This window comes from Protopterus annectens, chromosome 6.part0 (assembly GCF_019279795.1).
Source record: "Protopterus annectens isolate FY-2018-M chromosome 6.part0, PAN1.0, whole genome shotgun sequence".
Lineage (NCBI taxonomy): Eukaryota > Metazoa > Chordata > Ceratodontiformes > Protopteridae > Protopterus > Protopterus annectens.
In genome coordinates, this window is record NC_056737.1 from 436,258,901 (window position 1) to 436,277,986 (window position 19,086).

The window sequence follows — 19,086 nt, forward strand, 5'->3', positions numbered from 1 at the left end:
GACCAAGTTTGCAGATGACTGCAAGCTGGGAGCCATTATTAACTCCCCAAATGATGCAGACATCCTACAGAAAGGCCTCACTGAGATCAATGACTGGTGTCGAAACCATAGCCTTAACTTATTGCCAAAAATGCATTGTCATCCCCTTTGGTAAAAACTCAGTTCCCACTTATTACCACATCGATAGAAGCCCACTGAATACTGAAGGTGTTATAAGAGATCTGGGGATGCAGGTTGACAGCAACCTCTCCTTCAACCACCACATTGTCACTGTGGTCAGAAAGTCCTTCTGTGTGGCACATCTCATTACCAAGGGTTTTGCATCCAGGAAGAAAGAGGTCATCATCTCTCTCTATTCTTTCTTCATTAGATCAATCATCGAGTACAATGCCACATTTAGCATGTACCTCACTAGACACCTGCAACAGCTAGAGAGGCCACAGACGCACCTCATGAAGAGAATACTAGGCATTAAACACATGTCCTACACGGATGTCCTACACGGACAGATTCAAAAGACTCCAGCTATTCTCTGTCTCATATTGCCTACTTAGAGGTGACCTCTGCTTGACTTACAAAGCCATGTCTGACCCAGCTCTGTTAGAAATGCTACATCTAAAGAAATCCCAATCCCTCTGCATCACATGCTCCAGAGACCTCAACCTCATTACCACAATCAACAGAACATGCTGGAATGACAGGTTCTTCACCCAGAGACTGCCCATGCTCTGGAATAGACGTACCATATATGTCAAGCAGAGCACCTTGCTGTCCCTCTTCAAGAGAAATCTTGATGAATGGATGGGTAATAGAAAGTTCACCCCGGGGATCACTCCAGTGGCTCTACTTGATAGAGGCACTGGGAACTAAATTTGGGCGGCACGATGCCAGGGCACTTCTATGGGCTAGGCTTGTAATGGCTCCAGGGCCATTAGCATAGTACACACCTATGAACCTATGTGAAGACATAATTCTGTCAAAAGGCTTAGGCTCCACCCATTGGAAGTCACTGTACATTTTTCCTGACCTCCATTGGAATGAATGAGTTAAAACTGATTAATTTCACCTGTATATAAGACTTGTGTTTACGAGGTTTTTGGCTCAATTAACCAGAGCTGCTCTGAGTTTGGCATACATGGCCAGAGGTCCAGAGTATTGAATCCAAGCCTTCCAAAGCTATGAACAAGAAATTAAGCTTATTTTGAGTTTGATCTGCACTCGCATCTGTATTTTACTGATTTACTGCATTCATTTGTACCTTTTTTCACTGTTTTTACTGTTTGCGCCTGCTTATTACCTGCGCTTGTTTTGCACTGAAATATTGCTTAGTTAACATAGACTAGATCCATGCTTGCTGAATCTAGCCTGATTTTCAAACACTTGAACTCAAAGCCAGCCATTTTACATTAAGAAGGGCTCCCCTGCACCCTTGTGGTAGAAGAGTATGGATTTAGCCTTGTCCGAGCTGGAGATTGCTGGAGAAAGGATCATTGTGTGATTTCTTATTGGCAGACTAGTTTAAAACTGTTTAAGTTCATCTGTATATAAGCCTCACATTTGCTCATAGCTGCACACCACAAAATGCAGGTTAGCAGTGCCTTGTATAGACACAAATGTCTAAAAACTAGTTTTTCCCTAAACACCAGTCAGTGAAACCATCCCAGGTTCCCTACTGCTCTGCAGACAACTCAGTTGTGCACTTCAGCACTGCAGGCAACTCAGCTGAGCACTGAGCAGCGTCACCCCACTTTTCATCCCTGATCTTCTGTAGAACAAGTCCCCTTGTTAATCCCAGAATAATAGCTGATCTAATTTGTCCTCTCACAAATTAGTACTTAAGAAATTACCTGCTACTATGAACAGTCAGTTTCCTAAGATTTCTCCAGCCAGCCTGACTGACATGGGCATCCTAAGGCAATGTAGCAATTGCCTTATGTAAGTGGTGACAACCACTTGCTCCTAAAGCAAATAAATACAGTATGTGAGAGATGTAACTAAACCATGAAACTAGAATCGGTCCTCTCACGTAACAATAAACAAGACATCAAACAGGTTGTCAGCAGTCACACACACCTCTCCATTCACACCAGATAAGATCAAGACACATAAACCCACATATTCAAAGGTAATCATTAAGAGCCTACCAAAAAAACAGAGATCTCCCAAGCACAAACAACCTACACATACTGGTAAATGAACAGAATTCATCACTACACATAACAACACACATCAGTGTTTCAACTATTAAGCCCCTAAGGCAAAATACCTCAAAACCTAATGTCCTAGTCATAGGCGACTCAGTAGTGAGACACACAGATGTCCCCTCACCAGATTGGACAAGAAGGTCACAGTCAGCTGCTTGCCAGGTGCCAGGATCCATCAAATCACTAGTGCACTCACGTCACTCAGCAAAATTACCATTATGACTGTCATAGTATACATTGCAGTGAATGAGTTGAGGTGTACCTCTCTGGACTATATGAAGAGAGACATGACTGAAATGTCAGAATATGTGTCCCAGGCAGGTATGTCCCTAGCCCTAAGTAGCATTCTACTTTCACCTAGGACGTTGCCACAGTACAGACAAAAAATAATGGATTTCAACACAACAATTGGCTTAGCTTCTGGTATCACTCCTGTGGGATCCAGTATCTGACAGCCTGGGAAGACACAGTCGATAGACCATGCTGCTTTGCCAGAGATGACCTCCACCTGTCTTCCCAAGGCTTTCTGATACTGGCAAAGATGCTGGCCTCCTCTATAGTGCCTTTTTATACAATGTCAAAACAATAAAACTTCCGATGTAAAGAAATCCACTAGAGACAAACCCAAGGTCATGCTGCCTAATGCTAGGAGCCTAAACAGTAAACTGCATGACCTGGAAGCACTCCTCACCTTGGAAGATGCTGACATCTGTGCAATCACTGAGACTTGGTTCAAGACTGCAGAGAGCACCCGCCATACAAGGCTACAATGCCTTTCACAAGTTCAGACCTCAAAAGAAGCATGAAAGAACCAAAGGTGGAGGTGTATCCATGTTTATTAAATCGAAATACACCTCGTGACTGATAAAACAGTATGACTCTCTTGAGCTACTCCAGGTCCAAATAACTATAGGCAAAATACCCTTCCACATCACCACCATGAACAAGGAGAAGCACAACACCTACCTGGACTTACTAGAGTCACTCAGTATACAGCTAAAACCTTGGTCATGGGAGATTTCAACTATCCTTCCATCAACTGGGCGACTTACATGAGCACAAACACAATCACTATGAAGTTCCTGGATTTCGTTAATTCAAATGCCCTGGAACTCCACATGGGACTCAAATGTTCTAGACCTAGAGCTCACCAACACAGGGGGGGGTCACTGCACCACTCCCTGTATGCTGTCCTCTCTGGTAAGGTCAGCCCATAAATCAGTCATGTTTGAAGTACAGATTAGACCTGACACCCCCACAGCAGCAAAAACAATGAAAATGTTCTCCAAAGCAAACTATAGCCTACTAAGCAATGCAAAAACATGTATTATCATCCCTTTTGGTAAGAGTGATGGCCCTGCTAACTACAGCATCAATCACACACCCTAAGTATGCACACAGTGGTGAGAGACCTGGGCACACAGGTTGACAACAACCTTACCTTTGATCACCATGTCTCCACAGTGGTAAGAAGGGCATTCTGTATTGCTCATCTCAAAAGTAAGGGCATTGTCTGCAGAGAAAAATAAGTTATAACCTCCCTGTCCTCCTTCATCAGGCCAGTAATTGAGTACAACGCCCCTTTTGGTATGTACCTTTCCAAGCACCTACAGCAATTGGAGAGACCACAACCATTCCTCACAAGGAAAATTCAAGGTCTTGAGCATCTGTCCTATGAGGATCGTCTGAAATCACTGTCACTTTATTCTGTTTCATACAGACTACTCAGAGGCAATCTCTGCCTTGCATATAAGGCAATCTTTGACCCTGCTTTATTGAAAATGCTGCATATCTGTAAGTCAAATGGTACACAGGTTACTTGCTCTAATGGCCTTAACTTGGTATGTGACATAAATAGAACCTACTGGAGAGACAGATTTGTCTCCCAGAGGTTACCACACCTTTGGAACAGACTCTGGCTTCATGTCAAGAAGAGCACCTCATTGGTCCTCTTCAAACGCTATCTGGATGATTGGATGGGTAACCGTAAATTCACCCCAGGGGGTTCCACCTATGTCCCTCTTGAACAGGGGTTATAGGTACTCATTGTGGAAATAAGGGTAAAACTTGGATAGGCTTGTAAGGACCCAAGGGTCATTAGCCTAGTAATGTCCTATGATCTTATCAAACGTTTTAAAGCCCCTTATAACACAGCCAACAATGACTCTTATCCAAAAGAGTACATAAATGCCCTATATAGCTACTTAAATGTATTGACTCAGCTGTACCTGACAGGACTAATCCCAGGTCCTCCCAAAAAGAAATCCACCCTGGTGGACTGTAAGTATAAATAAGTTATATTACAAAAGAAAACTGATATCTAAGAACAACACGTAACTTACTCAACAGCGGAAGAATACCCTCCACAGCTTGAACAAGTAAATCAGATATCTTGTAAAGTTCTCTAAGGCTAGTTACAAGACATCAGCATCTTTAGCTAAAGACAGCCATAGGGCATTCTTTAGCTATGTCCGAAACCTAAAAGGGAATGCGCAGCTGTGTGCCAAATTTAAAGTGGTTTCTACCACTCACACTGAACCTGAGGTAATTACCAACCTGCTAGCTGACAAATTTGGCAATAACTTCACCCTCCTGTCCCCACCAGCCATACCTCAAGGCATTCCTGACACCAATCCTGTACCAAGTATCTCCAAATAACCAGGTCATACATGTGCTCTCCAGTGCCAAAAACACAGTCTCTATAGGGCCAGACAACATCCAGGGTTGTTTACTAAACAATCTAAACCAAGACCTAGTGCAACCACTTTGCACTCTCTTTAACCACTCTGAGTACTGGATTTGTTATGTCAGAATGGAGAACAGGAACAGTAATCCCCTTGCACAAAGGGGGTCCATCAACCAACCCAGGAAACTATCAACCCATAAGCCTAACCAGCCTTATCTGCAAGGCCATGAAAAGATAGACATTAAAATGGACACAGGCAACCTTCAAACATTTGACCCGACCCAGTCTGGTTTCATCAAGGGTTGATCTTGCTTATTAGACCTAGTGGACTTCTTTGAGAATGTCACCAAAGCCCTGGATGATGACAAAGTAGTACATACCACCTATCATGATTTAGTCAAGGCTTTTGACACAATCCCCCACTCAGGTACCACTGAGAAACTCGCCCAGCTGGGGATTCACCCATACATCACTAGATGGGTAGCCAATTGGCTCACTTACAGAATGTGCAGTGTCAAAGTTGGGGAGTCCACCTCCACCAGTAGACCAATTACCAGTGGGGTACTACAAGGATCTGTGCTGGGCATTCTTTTATTTGGAATCTATTTCTCTGAGGTCTGGGTGAAAGTAGATGGTCTGTGGCTTACCATGTTTGTAGATTAATATAAACTGGGTGCAATCATTAAGTCCACTAATGATGTAAACATATTACAGAAGGGGCTGATGCAGACAAATGACTGGTGGCAAAGTCACGGACTAAAACTAAACACAAAAAAAATGCCTCATTATCCCCTTTGGCAAAGAAGTAGCCCCTGCTAATTATGCTATAGATAGCACCCCTCTTAGCTCAAACGAAGTAGTGTGAAACTTGGAGACACAGGTTGATAGTAATCTAAACTTCAATCACCGTGTGTCCACAGTGCTAAGGAAAGCCTTCTACAGTGCACATCTCATAAATAAGGGCATCACATCCAGGACTATCTGGCCCTTATTAGACCACTAATTGAGTACAATGCTCCCAGACACCTGCAGCAGTTGGAGAGGCCACAGAGGTTTCTAACCAAGAGAATCCAGGGCCTCCAAAACGTGACTTACATAAAAAGACTGAATCCCCTGTCACAGTACTCTGTATCATACAGGCTGCTGAGTGGCGACCTGTGCTTGGCCTACACAGCAGTATCTGAACCTGCCCTAATGGAAATGCTGCACATCCGCAAATTAAATGGAACAAGAGTCAGTCACTCCAGTTATCTCAACCTAGCCTGTGACATTAACACAACATGGGAGATTGCCACTCCTCTGGAATAAGCTCCCACTTCACATGAAGCCGAACTCCTCAATGACCCTACTTAAGCGCAACCTTGACAACTGGATAGGTGAGCATAAATTCACCCTAGGGGTGGCATCTATGTCCTTCATGGACAGGGGTATTCAGTGCTTATCATAGAATTGCTCTGCTAACAATGAACATCTAACTGTGGTCAGTTAGAGTACACAGGTATTTTACAATCTAATCTTGTAAATGCCCTTGGACTATTAGCTTATTAACCTCCTATGAACCTATAAATGCATATACTTACCCAAGAATCAGGGATCTAATAATGATATATGTCTTTTTAATACCTGGTTTCACAAACAATGTTTATTACAATGTATGTTGACTTGAAGTAGCCACAATACAAAACTCCAGATTCCATATTTATTATATTTTTTTCAGAAGACAGATTAAAAATGGGAGCTTTAGTCAACAGTAGCTACAATGTTACATATAAATGAAAGTTTCTGCAGTCTGTTTGGATAAAGCAGACCAACCACTTGACTCTAAAACATTGTATAAATGGAGTTCTTTATCTGGATTTGTACAGGTAATAAAAATATTGCAAAAAAAGCTTGTAAAGGTGATATGGATATAGGATACATCTCTTGCAGTTAAGTAGCTGGAGGCGCAGACCAATGAAGCAGACAAAGCAATTTTTAGGAAGCTAAATATGATACCATTATTATTATAACTATTATTATTATTATTATTATTGTGATTGTAGGAAGTATATTTCAAAAATATAAGGTGGATCTTCCATACATGTTTTTGCTTATTAAGACAGGGATGCCCATTTATTAAACAGGAAAGAAATCTTTATCTGTTTATATTATGTCTGTTTAATCTGCTCTCATGACTCACTTGCACAGATCATCTGTGTTTATTCACATTTCAGATATATACTGAATATCATTTAAGGCACTGTGGTGGTGGTGCTGCGGTAGCGTTGTCGCCTCACAGTAAGACGTTGTCCTGTTCGATTCTCAGCTAAGGTGTCTTCTGTGTGGGGACATGCATGAATGGGCGTATCTTCGTTGAAGGTTGTGCGTCAGGGCTGGCAACTCAGCACGTAAAAATTTACTGCCAATCATTAGCGGACTGGAGTTCCACTGTGGCGACCCCTAACCGGGAAAAGCCGAAAGATACAACAACAACAACTGAATATCATTTAAAATGCTTATTGCTGCATTCACTTAAATGTCACAGCCTAACAAACTCCTAAAAGTAACTTCAGTTTGCAGCCTGGATTTAGAAGGCTATATTAAATGGTTGCCATTAAAAATTATTGTCTGCAATAACACTTTGCAAGTTTACAGATTTTTAATTAACTGACCCATCATCAGTTAAAATATGTGCAAGTTCCTATTAACAAAAGTGGCTTAACCTTATTGAAAATGTTTGACTGCTCTTTCTGAGTGTTCATTTTTAAGCACAATACAACAGTAACTTTGAGTTAAAACCCATTAATCCAACATGTATTTCATAACTGTAGCCTTGTTAAGAAATTGTCAGTATGATTTAAAGTACTATATAAAAGGTACGTTTTTGATTATTTAACATTCTAGAGCTTTCCTCTCTGGGATTTCACTGAAAAAAGAATCCTCCCAGCTGGTTACTCTTGGTCAATAAATAATAAACAGTCTGGTTAAAAAAAAAAAAAACAGCAACTGAGAAATCATATAGTGTAATATAATCTATTTGAATTCAGTGTTCTTTGTTATTTTTTATGACAGACACTTTTGCTTCATGGAACATAGGAATATTACAATACATTCAGCTGTGTCTTACTTGTAATTTGCCCTACCAGGTATAAACTCTAATGCTGGAAGACTGCATTTATTCAAATGTCTTGTCAAATCTTTTAATACTTCAATCAAATATATGCAAAGTTAACAGCACTAAAAGTGAGCCATACATGTATGTGTCTGTGTGCATAAACGACACGCACATTTTAGTGTACTGTGATTATGAGGAATCTTATTATTATGCAGACATGTAGAGAAATTCATTGTGTAGCTGAAAAACAAACTAGAAACATCATTCCTGTATTTTAAACTATAACACTCAGACATAATGATACATGATGTCTTAAAGCTATGAATGTTAATAACGAGCTTGACATTGATACAGAAACTATGTTTCTCCGTCTAGCTAGCTAACATTTTTTGCTGATTTCAAAATAATTGCTTTTAATTCGTACAACTTTGATAGACACAGAAAAGAAGGAGATAATATAAGAACAGCAATGACAGTTAATTTCTTTACTGTTAATAGATGAAGGGGAAAAATGTGTACTACTTTAATGATTTGAATCATTATACTGGGAATAAGCAGATCAAATCAAAAGAGAGGACCAGTAGATGTGTTTTGTAGCATTTTATTTCTGTTTTATTGTTATATTCAACATCCTTTATTCCAAGCTCTGCAGCTGGTTCACTTTGTTTTGTTGCCAGAGGCTGTTGATGTGACTGTAGAACTCTCAGGTTTGTAAGATTACTCCGAGTGTGTGTGTGTGTGTGTGTGTGTGTGTGTGTGTGTGTGTGTGTGTGTGTGTGTGTGTGTGTGTGTGTGTGTGTGTGTGTGTTCCTAATGCACGGTTGTATAACATGGAACACATATAAAGGGAAACTCATAGTTATTTCTGCAGCCAGCGTTAAAGAACTCATCATGTGTGAGTATATTTATCTTTTTCTGTCCTTCATATATATTTTAATAGCTTGCTCGCTCGCTCTTTGTCTCTCTCTCTCTCTCTGTATATATATATATATATATATATATATATATATATATATATATATATATACATACATACATACACACGTACACATGCATATAGGTTTGTAGGTAAGTACTAAGCAATCAGTCTGCAGACCATAATAAGCCTAGCCAAAAAATATTCCAAAATTTCCTCTAGCATCAAGGAGGACAGGACAAGATAATCTGGGAGAGAATGTAAGGTTGCCTCTCCCGTTCTCTAGGTTTACCTTGAAGGTGGCAAGGGTGCTACTCTGTTTGACATGTAGTGCAAGTTTGTTCCAGAGCTGAGGGATACATTGCGATATAAATCTACCACGTCAATGTGTTTCTTTTATTTGCTGATGAGGATTTAGTTTCTTAAACTGGGTCTTTGAAGCACTATTAGGTCTGAAAAGAAGTAGGAGGTCAAATAGGACTGGATCTTTGTTTAAAAAACTAGACACAGATCTCCAGGGAGGGGTTTTTAAAAGACTGGGTACAGAGAAAGGGCTGCCTGTATCTCTTGAAAACTAAGATTTTTAAGGCTACTGATCTTTTTAGTTATGAATCTCTGAGATTTTTCAACTTATGTGATATGTTTAGATAGATACATGCCAAAAGGGGTGCTGTATCCAATAATGAGTCTGATAAGATACAAGTAAATTGGAATTTAGACTTATTTTGATCTGTTGGAGATGCCTTTGGAATTATATTGGCCAGAGAGAAGACTTTCCAAACTACTGTGGAGACATGATGGTCAAATGATAAGAAATTATCAATGAATGCCTAGATCCCTTACATCAGTGTTTGCTTTGACGGGTGCGTTACCTATATGGTAATTGAAACTGTTTCGCTTACTGACATGAACTATGCTACACTTTTTTTACACTTAATTTGAGGCCATTGTCCTTGTACCAGTTGTTAACTTAGTCTAACCCATGTTCGAGCAATTGTGTGTTAGTTGAAGATTTAATAACAACACCTAGTTTACAGTCATCTGCAGACATAGTTAACCATAGAACACACACCAGAACTGTAAAAACAGTAAAAGTCCAAATATACTGAAAACCACACCAATGAAAATAGCAGCATAGACTGAAAAAATAAAATATTTTATTTTCTGATTCTGGTACCTCGGCCTTCGCCTTCAATGGAATAGTTAACATGTTCAGAAGCAAGTCTATAAGAACCACCTTCCAATTACATTAATTGATTAATTAAATGCAATTAACAATAATTATTCAAAATTTTTAAAGCCACAAATACATAAAATCTACCAATATAAAGTTGTAAATTTCCCAAACAAATTTTCTTTTTACCAATACATTCTTTAAACATATTGAAACATTTTTAACATATTAATACTGTAATTTCAAATGTTACATATAATATCATTCATATTTCTAAATTCATCCCATTAGGAAAGAGAGTATTGAAATTAATAATATACCTAGATTCCATATTTAATAACCTCTGATGAAAACTATGGTTACCTCCCCCCATCCCATATGGTCTGGCAACAACACTAAAAATTAAATCTCTCACCAAACTCCCATGCTCTGCACTAAAATGACTAGCCACAGGACTATCCAGCCTAGAATTTCTAATATCTCCAAGATGTTCTAATATTCTTAATTTTACCTTACGTTTAGTTTGCCCAACATACCATTTTTTAACAGGACAATTACATCCTATAACATAAATAACCCCAGATGAGTTACAATCAAAATGGTCAATGGCATTATATAAAATGCCATTGATCCTTGTCCCATCCAAATTCCTGATCTTATCACAAACCTTACATCTACCACATGCATAAGCTCCTGCATTGGCCAGTTTTTCCCTTCTACTTTTGCTCCTTACTAACTCCTTTAGATTTTGAAATCTACCATAGAAAAAAATCACTTCCCTAGGCATGGAGTAATGGCCTGAAAGTATAAGAAAAAGATGCCAAATAGGAGAAGACCCAAACTTGAGCACCTGTGGTACACCACTGGTAGCCTTTTGTTTTCAGAAGTGGCACATGTCACTCTAACCACATGATTCTGCCAAGTAGCCAGTTAGCTATCCACTGTACAATATAAGGATTTATATTTAGATTTGCAAATCTATCAATAATGCCTGCATGGCAAAATAGTGTGAAAGGCCTTGATCAGCTCAATATATTCTGTATGCACTACGTAATTGCTATCCACTGCTTCATTTACTTTTTCAGATAAATTAATGAGGTTAGAGTGCAGGACCTTCCTTTGACAAAATCAAAATGACGTTAAGAGACTTTCAATGTCCAGATTAAAGAGGTCCAAAATAATGCACTCCATAGTTATACACACAAGGCTAGTGAAACTAATGAGTACAGTTACCAACATCCGTTGTCAGGCCACTCTTGTGTAATGACATTACAATGGCTGTTTTCCAGACTTCAAGAATGTAATCAATGGAGAGGCTTACATCAAAGAGGTTAAGTAGGGGTTCAGAAAGGCCATGTGTGGTATTGATAATTAGGCAACCTGGTATATTATGAGGGCCCATGGATGAAGTATTCTTTGTTTTTAAAATGGGTGAGAGAACCTATTCCATAGTAATTAAAGGGGGTAGTTTGTTAAACAGCTATAACTGTGGGTGGAGTAAAATTTGTACTAAATTTGCTAGCAAGAATATTAGCAGTTTTATTAGGGTCAGAGAGTGTAATATTATTAAGGAGTAGCTCCAAACATTGTCGGGTGTTACTTCTTAACTTCCTGATATAGTTAAAGAAAGATTTGTAGTTATTTTGTTTTTGTTTTTTGTGGCTATACGTTTATACTCAGCTTTGAGCTTTCTAACAGCTCTCTCAATCTCTTGATTAGTCTGCTTAAATGTGCTCTTCAGGTAGGTAGAATGAAACATCTTACAAGCATTAAGCATTCTTTTGCTGTATAATTTATTTATATGGGTATTCCTCCACGGGGGGGTGTTTCTAAATTTCTCATCGTATTTGGTGTGGATAGGGGATGTCTTATCAATACAACTATTTAAGTAGGAGCAGAAGTCAGAGGCACAGGTATCAGCTTCAGCAATGGGATCCTGCGGAGGAGGATTGCAGCAAGATTTATTTAAGTCATCATGTAACTGCAGGAGGTCTGCATTTGAGAAGTCCCTAAACACAGAACTATTTAGGATGTACCACCAGTTCTAAAGGAAAAGGTCACTAAATTATGGTCAGTTTAACAAGGCTTGATGATACATATGGAGATGTGCAAGATGTGGTCATAATTGTGAGGACCAGATCAAGGCTATTAGGGTCTCTGATAGGATGGCTAACTGTGTCCGAACACCTTACAATAGAGGCACCTGTTACTAAAACATTACATAGTTTGATGCAGTCTCAGTGGACCATAATGTATGGATGATACACACACACACACACACACACACACACACACACACACACACACACACACACACACACACACACACACATATGTAAGAAGCATCAATTAGGTTGACAATGGGGACTACTTGACAGCAGTTCTGTTGACACAATTTGCTCAGCAAAACAGTTGATTAACAGTTGAGTGATATTGCTGACTGTAATACCAGAGTTGGGGACTATGCCTCTTTCCCAGAACTGTGTATCTTGGAGTAAATTTATAAGTAGAAAGGATTGTGTTGGCTCAAGGTTGCATCTCAAAAGATTGTGTTGCATATTTTCATTTTTTTTGTGCTGATATTGTGGACATCAGTGTGGACATCAGTGTTTTGATATTTAGACACTCTAGTATGCCCACCTCTCTCTCTCTCTCTTTATATATAAATCTCTCTCTTTCTATCTAGCTATATATATATATATATATATATATATATATATATATATATATATATCATGTAAGAACTTATTGAATAGTGGTACACTGGAAATCATAATATTGAATGTAAAGTCATGAAATGTTAAAATGGTTAAACTTTACAGTGTTGAACTCAAATGCCTACTAATATGCATGTGCTATATGTGTATAATATGCCAGTCAACAGCCTGTTACAAACAATATCACTCCACAAAAAACTCAGAAACAAGTGCTAACCTGGGTCCTGTGGGGGGGGGGGGGTCCTGTTCTCTACACATATAGGGGAGGAGGCATTTTGATTTCAACATCTTAGCATTTCAGCATTTTCACATTTCACATTGTACAGTTTATATGTAACATACATACATGCATATACACAGAAAAATGTGAGGTTTGGGTTAAGACAAAAAGGAGCACATGTAAACAACAGAAAGTCTGTATACTTGTGTATGCATTTGTGTGATGTAATCCTGCTGCCAATTTATGGATTAATGTTCATGGGTGGGTGGCAAAACAAGTTTATACATAAACGTCTGAGGACTGTGATGGTTCTAATTTCCCAGGCATGAAGTCTGAGTGGTGTTAACAAAGCATCAAGCAATAAACATATGTCAATTGCATTGTATCCCATTAGGGCATGACAGTGGTATAGGGGTTAGCGTTGTCACCTCAGAGCAAGAGGTTCTCTGGTTCGATTCTCAGCTGGGCTGCCTTCTGTGCAGAGTCTGCATGTCCTCTCTGCATTCGCATGGGTTTCCTCTGGGTGCTCCAGGTTCCTGCCACATTCCAAAGACATGCAGGTAGGTAGATTGGACACTCTAAATTGGCCTTAGGTGTGTGTGTGTGTGTGTGTGTGTGTGTGTGTGTGTGTGTGTGTGTGTGTGTGTGTGTGTGTGTGTGTGTATGCGAGTGTGTATGGTTCACCCTTCAAGGAGGGTTGGGCCTTGGGCTAGCGACCTGAGCCCATAAAACCTGTAACTGCTACAAACATAATGAGCACTGAAAGCTGTTCATTGCCCGATGTACCACATGGTGCATAAACGGGAAACAGAGAGATAGAGATTGTATCCCAACAGACTTCATTCAGCAACAAGCAGAAAGAATGTGACATAAATGTTGTATCTAAATCGACTTAATAATCGGTATGTATGTATGTATTATGTGCATTGTATCCAAACAACAAGCAGTAAGTATGCCATAGGCATTGTAATTCCACAACAACCAGTAAGTATTCATCATATGCATTATATCCCAACAGACTTCATTCAGCAAGAATCACTAAGGATCTATGATATGCATTGTATCCTAGTAAACTTATTTAATTAAAAATGAGTATGTTTAATGTGCATTATATTAAAACAGACAAATCAGCTAGAAGCAGTATATGTCATGTGAGTTGTATCCAAATCGTTTTGGTTCAGAAGCAAGCAGTAAGTGTGTGCCATATGCACTGTATCCATATAAATGTATTTTGGCAACAGGCAGTATGTTTGAGGTATATGCATTTTATCCAAACAGACTTAATTCAGCAACAAGCAATTAAGTATGCCATATGCATTTTATCCATACAGACTTAATTCAGTAATAAGCAGTTAATTGTATGATATATGCATTGTATTCAAATAGACTTAATTCAGCACAACCAGTAAGTATCTTTTATATGCATTATACCCAAATAAACTTAATTCAGAATCAGGACAAAGTCTGATAGTGACTGCATAAGCAAATATGGCTAGCTAAAATTCATTTACAGTACGAGTGTAGTGTTTCACTGAATTACATCATGAGATAGCCAAGTGCACCCAGAACATTTTACATTAATATTTGAAGCTAAGAAACTTGAAGTATAAGCCCATTAGTAAGTGCTGATGGCTAAGTAGGGGGGAATATACAAGTCTGCAGAGAAGGAAAAGCCTTATTGTGATTGATCATGTAATAAGCAGATTCTTTAATGGGGTGGGCCGTAATGACATTTTACATGCTTGAATTATGGGAGGCAACAGTGCCTTGTAGGGTTTATGTATTTTTTTTTGCATAAACAGTATATGAATGTTTAAATTATAAACTGAATACCATGTGTTATTTCAGAATGCAATGATGCAGATATATCCAGTACCAAAAATGGCAGCATCTTCTGCATTATATAAGCCTATTTACACACTTCACTACCTTTAGGTTATTTTATTTTGTATTACTGCTAATTTCTCACACACACACACACACACACACACACACACACACACACACACACACACACACACACACACACATATCTGTGTGTGTGTATGTGTGCGTGTGTATCTCTCTCTCTCTCTCTCTCTCTCTCTATCTCTCTCTCTATTTATATATATATATATATATATATATATATATATATATATATATATATATATATATATGCATATACATATATATATATATATATATATATATATATATATATATATATATATATAGATATATATACTGAGATATATATACATGGACAAATAGTGGTGCAGTGGTAGCATTGTCAGCTCACAGCAGGAGGTCCTCTGGTTCAATTCCCGGACGGAATGCCTTCTGTCCGAAGTCTGCATGTCCTCCCTGCGTTCGTGTGGGTTTTCTCCAGGTACTCCAGTTTCCTACCACGTTATAATGTCAAAATACACTTGTAATACGCTAAATATGGTGCCATAGCTCACAAATACCTCAAGCAGTTGCAATAACTTTTATTTGTAAAAATATAAAAATGAACCACTTAGGTTAAGCGCTTTCATCTGCCGCATGCAGACTTCATCAGAACATCAATGTGGTTGTCATTACAGCTTATCTAATGTTAATATCCAATGGGAATGGACTGTCAATTAAACTCTTACATTAAGTATTCATGACCTAATGAATATTCATGATTCATAACTACTTACAAATAACTGCTTGTGTTTGAATATAATACATCCTTTACAAACTCACTATCATCCTATCCATCAATAAACTTCAAATTACACGCACTAAAAAACAAATTATATATATATATATATATATATATATATATATATATATATATATATAAAATACATATTTTTAGTGCCTGCATACAAAATGAGCCTTAGATGCTTAGTATTGTGTATTATGCTACCTAATGACTGTGCTTAACATTCTACGTATTTAACCCCTTTGTCTCTCTCTCTCTGTCTCTCTCCCTTTATGCAACCAGTTGCCCTGCCTGTTCGTAAGGCACTAACATTGTGGAACTGCCCTGTCCTATTGGCCAGCTACCTCATCCCATCTCATAACAGCCGTCTTCACCCTAAACTAAGGAAGTGATTCATATCTCGCCCTGAGAAATAACAAGGACAATAAAAAGGAAGATAGTATGTGTTTTATAACTTCTGTCAATAAAAGCTGCACTGTATAAACTTTTGTAGGTTTTAAAGTACACCTTCCTGCTAGGGAGACCAACAGCCATAATCTTCCGATTTCTCTTCTTAGACCACCTTCCCTCCTACACCACTATAAATACCTAGTATCCCTTAGGTCCTCCTCTATTTCCAAGACCAGCTACCTCCTAAAGGAATCTATTGTAGCTATACAGTCTTTGGTCACTAAGTGGCACCCTATCCTAGATCTAGCATTCTGTCTACATATACATCATACATGAATATAGCACTCCTTGCTTGTAAAGTCATAGTCCCACTTCATTCCTCTATCACCTTACTCTGTACCAACTCAACTACCCTCCCCCTATCCCTACTATCAAGACAACACCTTCTACCCTTTTCCACCTTCACTTACCTTAACCTCAGCTCTCCACTGATTGTTCTCCTAGTGCTCACTACAAGCACTCACTCCTTCTGTAGCTCTACCCACTCCGTTCGCCCTGCGGGCTCACTCCGCTCCCCTACCCTGCCCCCAATTCCCACCCACCCCCAGTGCATCTACATTTATACACATTAACCACACCCTCTATCCTTACAATCAATTACATCAATCAACCCCTTAAAGTGCTACAACCCACTTCCTACTACTCATTATCCAACTGCATCCATCCCTGTATACTAACCTACATATTTCTTCTACTATGCCACCTATCATTACCCTCACACACTTTAATCTCTTACTTCTACTATCAGTACTTCCTCTTTTAGCTGTACCCTATCTTCTTACTTTTTATGAACACCTTAACCACCATCAATTTCATATCCCCACAAAACAAACCTTGACACCAGCACTTATCATTTCTTATAGCCATAATCAAACATCCCTTCCTCCAAACTATTTATCAGCCAAATTTCATAGACTCACTCATATCACATACCACAGCACCAAAGTTAGAAAGCCTCTGAACCTTATATGTAAAGCTTTACTTTTTAATCTATCAATACAAGTCCACTCCCTAATTGATGGGGACATACACCCAAACCCTGGCCCAAACCATACAACTACCACACAGCCTACCACACCAACCTCTACTAATGCACATCTGATCGCTAAACCTCCTAACTCTCTCCTAATAGCTCACCTCAATATTCGAAGCATTAATAATAAAGTTGCCCACCTACATGACCTCATGGATGTACATTAATTCGACATCCTCTGTCTCTCTGAAACATGGCTGAAGCCAACAATACAAGACACAACTGTCATCCCCCCAGGTTATAGTATCCTCAGACTGGACCGTAACTACAAGAAAGGAGGAGGAGTAGCTATTTTATATAAATCTGAATTACAAGTTACTGCCATAAACTCTAAACCTCCTCTGACTAGTAATGCCGAAATTCTCATCTCCAAAATTCAACTCAACAAATGTAAATCCATTTACATCATCTGTAACTACCTTCCACCAGGCAACAATATTAACACCTTAGAGGCTATCTTAAGTTGGATATCCTCCACTTACCCACAGGAAACCATAATTCTTGGGGACTTTAACATAAACTGGTGGAGTTGCACATCTGATCAGCCTACTACCCATATCAACCTACATGGTTTCAAGCAAACCTATTACATCCACCACTAGAACCAACAAACATAATAGCAATGATAGCACCCTAGATTGGATTCTTACAAATAGTCATAACCAATCTTATGATGTAGGGACACTCCCTGAAGATATAAGTGATCACTCTCTCACCTATTTAATCAGATATAAGACTGACATTCCAAACCCAGCCATTTATAAGAAAATAAGGTCCACCAAACATTTCAACCCCGACAACCTTCAAAAAGAACTCAAAGCTTGTGACTGGTCACCCTTGAAAAACCTGCCATTAGATGATGCCGTTCAATACTTCAACACCACATTTTTAACCATGCTGGATTGTCATGCCCCAACACGAACAATACAAACTAGGGCCAAGCCAGCCCCCTCGCTCTCCAAAACTACTAAACAAAAAATCCTCCAGAGAAACAAACTCTAGGCTATCTGGCATACAACCAAAAACCCAACAGATCAAATTAAGTTCTGACAACTAAGAAATGAAATTAAAAAAGCAATATTGTCAGATAAAATAAACTTTTACTGCCAGCTCCAACAAACCCATCAAAATAAACCTCAAAAATTCTGGTCCAGCATAAATAAACTATTGCACCCAGGTCACACTATTACTCCCACCCCCTCAGGTTCCAATCTCAACAGCCCTATCCAAATTGCCAATTCCTTTAACACTTTCTTCACAGACACCATTCAATCTTTAGCCAAACAGTTATCTCCTGACACTACATCTGCTACTAACTCCATCCCGAACACCCCCCCATTATTTCAATTCAAACCAGTTCCAACATCCCTTATCTGCACCCTCATTCAGAAACTCAAACCCACAACCCTTGCTGCAGATCTACTACCTGCAGAATACCTCCAAAAAACTTCCAAAGCCGTAGCCTACCCCATATCCATTCTCATTAACAGAACTATTTCAGAAGGTACTATTCCATCAATCTGGAAAATCTCACATATCATCCCCCTGCACAAAGGTGGGAATTCCAAAGAGCTTTCTAACTACAGGCCTATAGCAATTCTATCCCCACTAGCAAAAATCATGGAGAAGTGCATTCACAAACAACTATTAAACCACCTACTAGAAAACAACCTACTGGCTACCTGCCAACATGGTTTCAGACCATTCCATAGCACCTCTTTTGCTCTCTTATCCTTCACTGACTGCATTAATAAATATTGTAATAATAATACTCTATCCTCAGCCCTCTTCATTGATCTTTCAAAAGCCTTTGACATGGTTAATCACCAACTACTCATAAACACACTAAGAAACTTCTCACTGGATCCACTTGCCATACAATGGTTCCAGTCTTATTTAAATAACAGGCAGCAGGCTG